Genomic DNA, 7,729 nt, shown 5'->3' with positions numbered 1-7,729 from the left:
TAGAATGTAGCATTTTCATCCAAAAACATGAAGAAAGTTTAGTGCTGGCTTCCTATTCTTGAATAACTGATAAGGAGTCATGCATTTTGCTTCATTAACCAAAGAAATATTCTGAGTGTAGCATGCAGTATTGACAGCTTCAGCCCAAAAATAAGTTGGTAACTTTGATTCCTCTAGCATGGTTCTTACAGCTTCAATTAGAGATCTATTCTTTCTTTCCACCACTCTATTTTGTTATGGAGTCCTTGCTGCTGAAAACTCATGCATGATCCCATTTTCTTCACAGAACAACCTCATTGTAGAATTCTTGAACTCAGTTCCATTGTCACTCCTAATTCTTCTAACTTTGAGATCAGGATGATTGTTGACTTGCCTTATATAATTGATAATGATTTCACTAGCTTCATATTTAGATTTAAGAAAATATGTCTAAGAGAACTTTGATAAATCATCCACAATCACTAGGCAATATCTCTTCTTTGAAATTGACAACACATTGACTGGTCCAAACAAATCCATGTGCAACAGTTGTAGTGATTCTTCAATTGTAGATTCAAGCTTCCTTTTGAATAATGCTTTAATTTTTTTTCCTTTCGGACAAGCACCACACAGTCCATCTTTTGAGAACTCAACTTGAGGAATGCCTCTAACAAGGTCTTTCCTGACCAATTCATTCATAGTCTTGAAGTTCAAATGGGACAGCTTTTTGTGCCATAGCCAACTTTTATCTTGACTTGCTTTGCTGAAAAGACAAGTGATAGGATCTGTATTTGTTGAGTTGAAATCATCTAGGTACATATTTCTTTTCCTCACTCCAGTAAGGACCACTTTGTTATTTTTTTTGCAGGTAACAACACAAGCTTCAGTTGTAAAAGTAACAAAGTTGCCTTTATCACATTGTTGACTGACTCTCAAAAGATTATGTTTGAGTCCATCAACTAAGGGAAATTCTTCAATGATGATATTATCTCTTGAAATCAAGCCATATCCGATAGTATATCCTTTGCTGTAATCTCCAAAGGTAATGCTTGGGCCAGCTCACTCCTTGAACTCAATGAGCATGGTAGAATCTCCAATCATGTGTTTTGAGCAACCACTGTCTAGATACCAAAGATTCTTTTAATTTCCCTGCATACATCAAAACCAAGTCAAGTTAATTTTGGTACCCAAGTTAGACTTAGGTTTCTTAGTCTTTCCATCATTAGACTTAGGTGACTGTAAATCAACCTTTGTCTTAGGAGTGGAACTTTGAAACCCTAGATCAGTTATACAATTATCAGGAACATTGGGATTAACATGAAATGGCAAAGATTTTGCAAACATGTTATTCCAGTAAGGCATGCTAAATGACATTTAGGGCATATTAAATGCAATATAATAAGGATTGTGTGTAAATGGCATATTAGCATAATGTGCATATAAATTTTGTGCAGGCAAAACATGCATGGGTGATATGGGCATATTAGGCAAAGATGGAGGTGCATACATGGGTGCATGTATCACAGACTTGCAATTACTAGATAAATGATTAACACTACCACACTTAACACATGTCTTTCTAGGTGCATACTTATCAGGTGTGTAGCTATTGTGTTTATTAATCCCTACTTTCCCATTCCTATTTTTTTTTCCTTTTTGAATCTGCCTTGATCTCAATCTTCTGGAATCTATCACTCAGTTGCTTCATTGACAGATGCCTTACATTCACTCTGCTTGCATCTTTGGCATTGCTTGATTCTCCTTGAACAAAGTGCTTGGTTACTGAACTATACTTCTTATTTAGCTTTGCTAATTTTTCTTTGTTAATGGTCTTTTTCTCATTCAATGGATGAGAATCAACTTTCAACGGATGAGCTTTGTCTTTCGACGGATAATTTTCATCATCCATTGATTCAGCATCCTTTGAAAGACCATAAACCAACTCTTGGTCCAGTTCCTTATTGCTCTTTCTCCAGGCTTCTTCACAAAAGGATTCGATTTCTTGAACTTTGGCAATTTGGGCACTTACATCTCTTGATGATTTCCAGGCCTTGATTACTTCTTACTCACGCTCAAGCTGCTTTCTCAAAATCTCTTCTTTCTTTAAAGATTCAGTTAATTCATCATTGGCAATTTTACACTCTATTTTCAATTTCTCAAACTCAATGAATTGAGTTTCTAACACGGTATTTATATCACTCAAAAACAAATTATTCTCTTTAATTCTATTATTTTCTTTAGTGAGTGGTTTTAATGTGACACGCAAGTGATACAATACAGTAGACATATCAATATAGTATCATTGCATTCATCTTTATAAAGGTGTGCTAGGTTTGTGGTGATTACTTGATTGCTTGATGAACTAAGTCTCATCTGATTTGGCCATTAGGGGTAGGTTGACATAATTCATGACTTCATTTAAATCCTCACCATCAGCTTCCCAGTTACTTTGTTGAGTGATAAAAGCCTTATCATTTTGTTTGAGCAATTCAAAGTATTTCTTCTTATAATCCACAGGCTCAGACTTTCTCTTTTCTGAGCTAGGTTTTCTGCATTCATTGGTAAAGTGACCATTCATCCCACATTTAAAACATTTGAATTTAGCTTTATCAACCATGATCTGTTGGATCTTGCAGCTCCAAAGTTTCTCTTAAATTTGAATTTGGTAAACCTCTTTGAGAGAAAAGCCAAATGCTCATCAATATCATCCACTTCATCCTGGATTGTGCAATACTCATCTTCAGCTACCAACCATTAGCCCTTGCCTTCACAAACACTTGTGTTTGGTGTAGATTCAACAACTTCAACCTTCAATTCTTTTCCTCTCTCTTGTTCAGCTACTAATGCAACAAATCCACCCTTCTTTCTTCCTTTCTCCAACAGCTCATCCTGCTCCATTTCGACCTCATAGGTTTTTAAGATACCATATAGACTCTCTAGAGTAAATTCTTTGTACTCTTGAGAATTTCTGAGAGAGACTGTCATTGGCTTCCATTCTTTTGGTAGAGACCTCAGGAATTTCAGATTTGAATCTTTAGTTTGGTAGATCCTCCCATACAACTTTAAACCATTAATTAGTTTTTGAAATCTACTGAATATGTCACTCAGTGACTCACCAACTTCAAAATGAAAATGTTCATATTATTGTATGGGGAGTTGCATCTTGTTTTCTCCGACTTGCTCAGTTCCCTCATATAGCACTTGAATTTGGTCCCAAATTTTCTTAGCAGTATTGCAGTTAATAACATTATCAAACATATCTCCATCAAGACCATTGAACATAATATTCATAGCCTTTTTATCTTTATGAACTTGTTCAATGTCTTCATATGTCCATTCTGACCTTGGCTTTGGGACTGTTTGCTCATTTCCAACAGCTACTTCAACATCTGTTGCAGCTCTGCGTGGAACATGAGGTCTTTTCTCTATTCAGTCAACATATCTTTCATCTTGAGAGAGTAGATGAATGTGCATCTTTACTTTCTGGTGATGATAGTTATCTTTGTCCAGAATTGGGATCTTCACTCCAACATCCTTTCTACTCATGTTGTTAGATTGCCTGATCTTTAAACTCTTTGTATGTCAAGAGCAAGCTCTGATACCAATTGTTATTCCCTGACAATGTTAACAACATAATTACATAATGGGGGTTGAATTTGAGACTTTGAAAAACTTCTAACAAATATATAATCATTTTTGAATAAGCCAAGTACGAATAAAATAATAATGATATTCAAGAACACAAAGTAAATAAATAAGTGTTTAAAAACTTTCTGGTGGATTGATATTTCCACCAGAAATATATTTGTAGAAGATCTCTGTGATGCAAAAGTGCACAGCTGCTTACAAGAGTTTTACAAACTTGAACTAGAGTATTCTTACAGAGGATACAGCTTTTTATACTCTCTTATTCTTATCAAAATGTAAGTCTTCTTAAAAATTAAACACTTGCTACTCTTGGTTTATATAGCACCAAGTTACATTTGAAATAAGACAAAATATAAATCTATTATCTAGGTCCAATCACATGTTTCCTCATTTCTCTATCAAATGCAATCCAGTTAGATACAACATCTTAGAACATCTCTATTTTTCATGGAAATGGAAATGCTTCTTGATCTTCAAAAACCTGATTACAGGCTGCCACATTCCTTTTGCATACAATCAACCCTTGTGACTGTCAAGTCACTATCAACTGCTCTTTTGAATTGTTTATCTGTTGAAGCTTCACATCATCTGTTGACACTCAATTCAGTTATCCGTTGAACCAGTAGTAGTGTCATCCGTTGATGTTTTACATATGAACATCCGTTGAAGCTTTAACAATTAGCAGTTGATCAGCTTATCAGTTGAAGGTGTCTTGAGTCATCCGTTGAAGCTTTAAGTTTATTCGTTGATGATGCATTCCTTAGCAGTTGACACTCTTTCACTTATACAAAATTACAAGGCATCTTCTATTTACAATTAGGCAGCCTGGTTTGTATATCTTGCTAGTAGTCAACATGACTTATAATTCACTACAACTTTTAAACTCCTAAACTGTTTGTTGTATACAGAAATGTGCTACAAACTTATTTAATACAAGCCATTCCATCAATTGATGATTACAAAATCATTTAACTTATCTACTGGGAGTGTTTTGTTAAGTTATCATCAAGTCTACAATATATTCCTAACAATAAATATTCATTAATTATAATTTTATTAGTCAAAACTTACTTTCAAAACTAAGGTTTGGGTTTTGTTAATTTTAATATAAAAAGCTTGATCTGAAATTAGTATGCATGCTTAGTGTTTCAACGGGTTATTTTGTTTTGTTAATTACATGGTACCTGAAGTATGTTAATATTATATTAAATAAGTATTTGGCTGCTTGTTCTAGAGTTTTTTTATATTTGATGTTAAATTGAATGCATTCATGCTCTGTATGGTTAGTTTCAAGTCACCTGGTCATATTTTTATGTGTTGGGCTTTCAAGGCCCATTTGACTACATCATGTATGATAATAATAGTTATTTAAATTATTAGCCAGTATCTGAATGAATCAAATGACTTGTGTCTACTAATTATTTAAATAATGTGTGCCGCTGTGACTTTGATGTTTGAATTGTTTTTGTATAAGCATTAAAAATGGTTTATGTTCACTCACACCGATTTAATATATGTGCCTGCTTATAATCTATGTTTAGAATCTGTTTATATAATAACTAGGTAAAATTACCGCGCTTGGCGCGGTTGTTGGGAATACTTAAAAACACATTTTTAAAGGTAAAATAATTTTTTGCAAGCATCTTGTAAATTTCTTTTTGGCATATTAAAAAATTTTGAAGAGACATGTACGGAATTAATGAATCATGCTAATCACCTGTTTCTTAAATATTGTTATGGGTTTTACTTGATATTAAAGTTAGATATTTATGATTTTATGTAATTGTATTTAAGAAATGACGAAGCTTGATTGTGTTTTATGATCTTTTTTGAGAGGCCCATTAGTCTAATTGCTGAACTTTGTTAATATTGCAGGACTCTTGTCAGTTGAGTTAGAAATTTTTAGTCAAACTGAAGTTGCTTTTGTGCCTATTTCAAAGTTTTAGGTGTAGTGTTTTGGCTTGTAGTTACTAATATAGGCAAGATTCGGGTGTATGGCGTCGTATAACCCATTTTTACCAGCTTCTGAATCCACTTTTGTTGCTCCTCCACCCCCTTAAATTAGAGCCCAGTCCCCTCTCGAGGATCAACTTAGTATACGCAAAATGGATCAACTCAGTTCACGCAAAGTTGGGGTGACATGTCTTATTTTCGACCAAGTCATCCACCTTAAAATCAGGCTAGTTTTCAGCACACACATTATAGGTGTTAAGCTGCTACCTCGTAACAACAATATACATATCCACTCCCACCGCTGCCCCAGTCTTTGTTCCAGCCTACCCCAGCCTCTTTTACTACCACCCAGCCTTTAATGTACTATCCCTCTTCTCAGTACTCCTAGTTTAATAACCAGCCATCACAACCACCACCTCAGCCTTCATAAACTTCAAAATATGATACTGTATGACAAAAAAATGATACTGCAACACTGTAAATGTGACAACAAATAGAAATTAAATATAATATTTCTAAATATCTTCCATGTTCTGTCCAAGGATATAGTGTATATAAAAGAAATTATAAAAAATTATCATGATATCCAATAATTTGAGATATTTTTCAAATTATCTTTTAGGAAATTCAAGACTCTAAAACCCAAATAAAACTCCTAACACAACTCACTTTCCTCCTAAAATTGGATTGCAGAGTAAATAAAGTGTAAAAAATATTCATCAACATGAAACAGGTAGGATAAGATAACTCATATTTATTGTTAAAAGAAATTTAGATATGCATATTGAGGAAAACATAGAAGCCCCGGAGAACTACCTGAATGAAGCTTTCATAACTACTTAGAAATGCAAACTGAAAGCCCTTGGTGAAAATTTATATTTTGTCTTTTGTATATATATACCTTCAGAGGCAAATATAGTCACTTATCCTTGAGTAATTGGGCACAATGAAACTAAAAATATAATAGTCATGGCATAAAACCTCTGCACACATACATACAAGCTTTAGACAATTCTTTGCAGAGGAACCATGCTGTAGCTTTCACAACTTCATAACAATGCAAATTAGAAGGTCATTGACGAAATTTTATATGTTGTCTTATATATTTACATGTTCAGAGTCGAACATATCCTCTTATACTCGAGTAATTAGGCAGGATGAAACTGAAAGTACAATAAACATGACATAAGAGACCTCCTGAAATATAAACACAAGTTTTAGTCGATTATTTATTTGCCTTTTGATATCCGCAAAACACCCAGAGATCTTAGACATAGCAGCCTTCTTCCTTTCTTGTTTATCTACTTTATCCCAAAAGATTTTTTCTTATTCCACTACCAAGGGTTCTAATTTCTTAGCTTTGCATCTTGTTTAGGAATGGGCCCATGGCCCCCGCTCCTCTTCTGTATATAATATTAACCCCGCATACAGGGAAGATGATATAACAAATACAAAATGCGTAAAGTGCTGCAAATAAAAGAAAAGTAAAACACAGTTACGTACGGGTATCTTCATTTCAAAAACTATACAGAAGTCATGATCAATATTTTCCATCTATTATTTGCTTCATCTACCATCAACAATAACAAAGGCAATTTATGGTATTCACAATGTCCCCATATAAAACAACACATATGAACAACACTAATGAGAGTTCCAACAAATATTATTAAGTTATAGGGATCCAGGAAAATAATTTAGATATATTAATTAAACCCGAAAAAGCCCGCAAATACATTCTAAATATATCGAGCTTTATAAAGAGACACACAATACAATGCTAACACAAAGTAAAATGCCTGCCACACCTTGGCGACTTAGATATACCCAGTCGTGCGTAGAAGTTTTTGTTTGTTTACGGATTATTTCATCAATATGGAATTTGTGACAGGTTTTTTTTCTCAAATCTGCATTTTTTCCATTATGTATGATTTGGATATCATTGAAGCATGAATTATTTATTAAGACAACAAGTTACTGCATTCCTTTAGGAAAATAGGAATGATAAAAAACCCAACTGCAAACCAAACATCCTAAAAAATGCACCAATAGATATCACACCATTGGGGTACTGCTGTTCTTGATGCCACACTTGGTTCAACAACATCAAGTAATATTTATATAATTTTACTTTTGGTATTATACTAAG

The sequence above is a fragment of the Apium graveolens genome, chromosome 11 (genome assembly GCF_009905375.1).
Source record: "Apium graveolens cultivar Ventura chromosome 11, ASM990537v1, whole genome shotgun sequence".
Lineage (NCBI taxonomy): Eukaryota > Viridiplantae > Streptophyta > Magnoliopsida > Apiales > Apiaceae > Apium > Apium graveolens.
Note: the sequence above shows the minus strand (reverse complement) of the source record.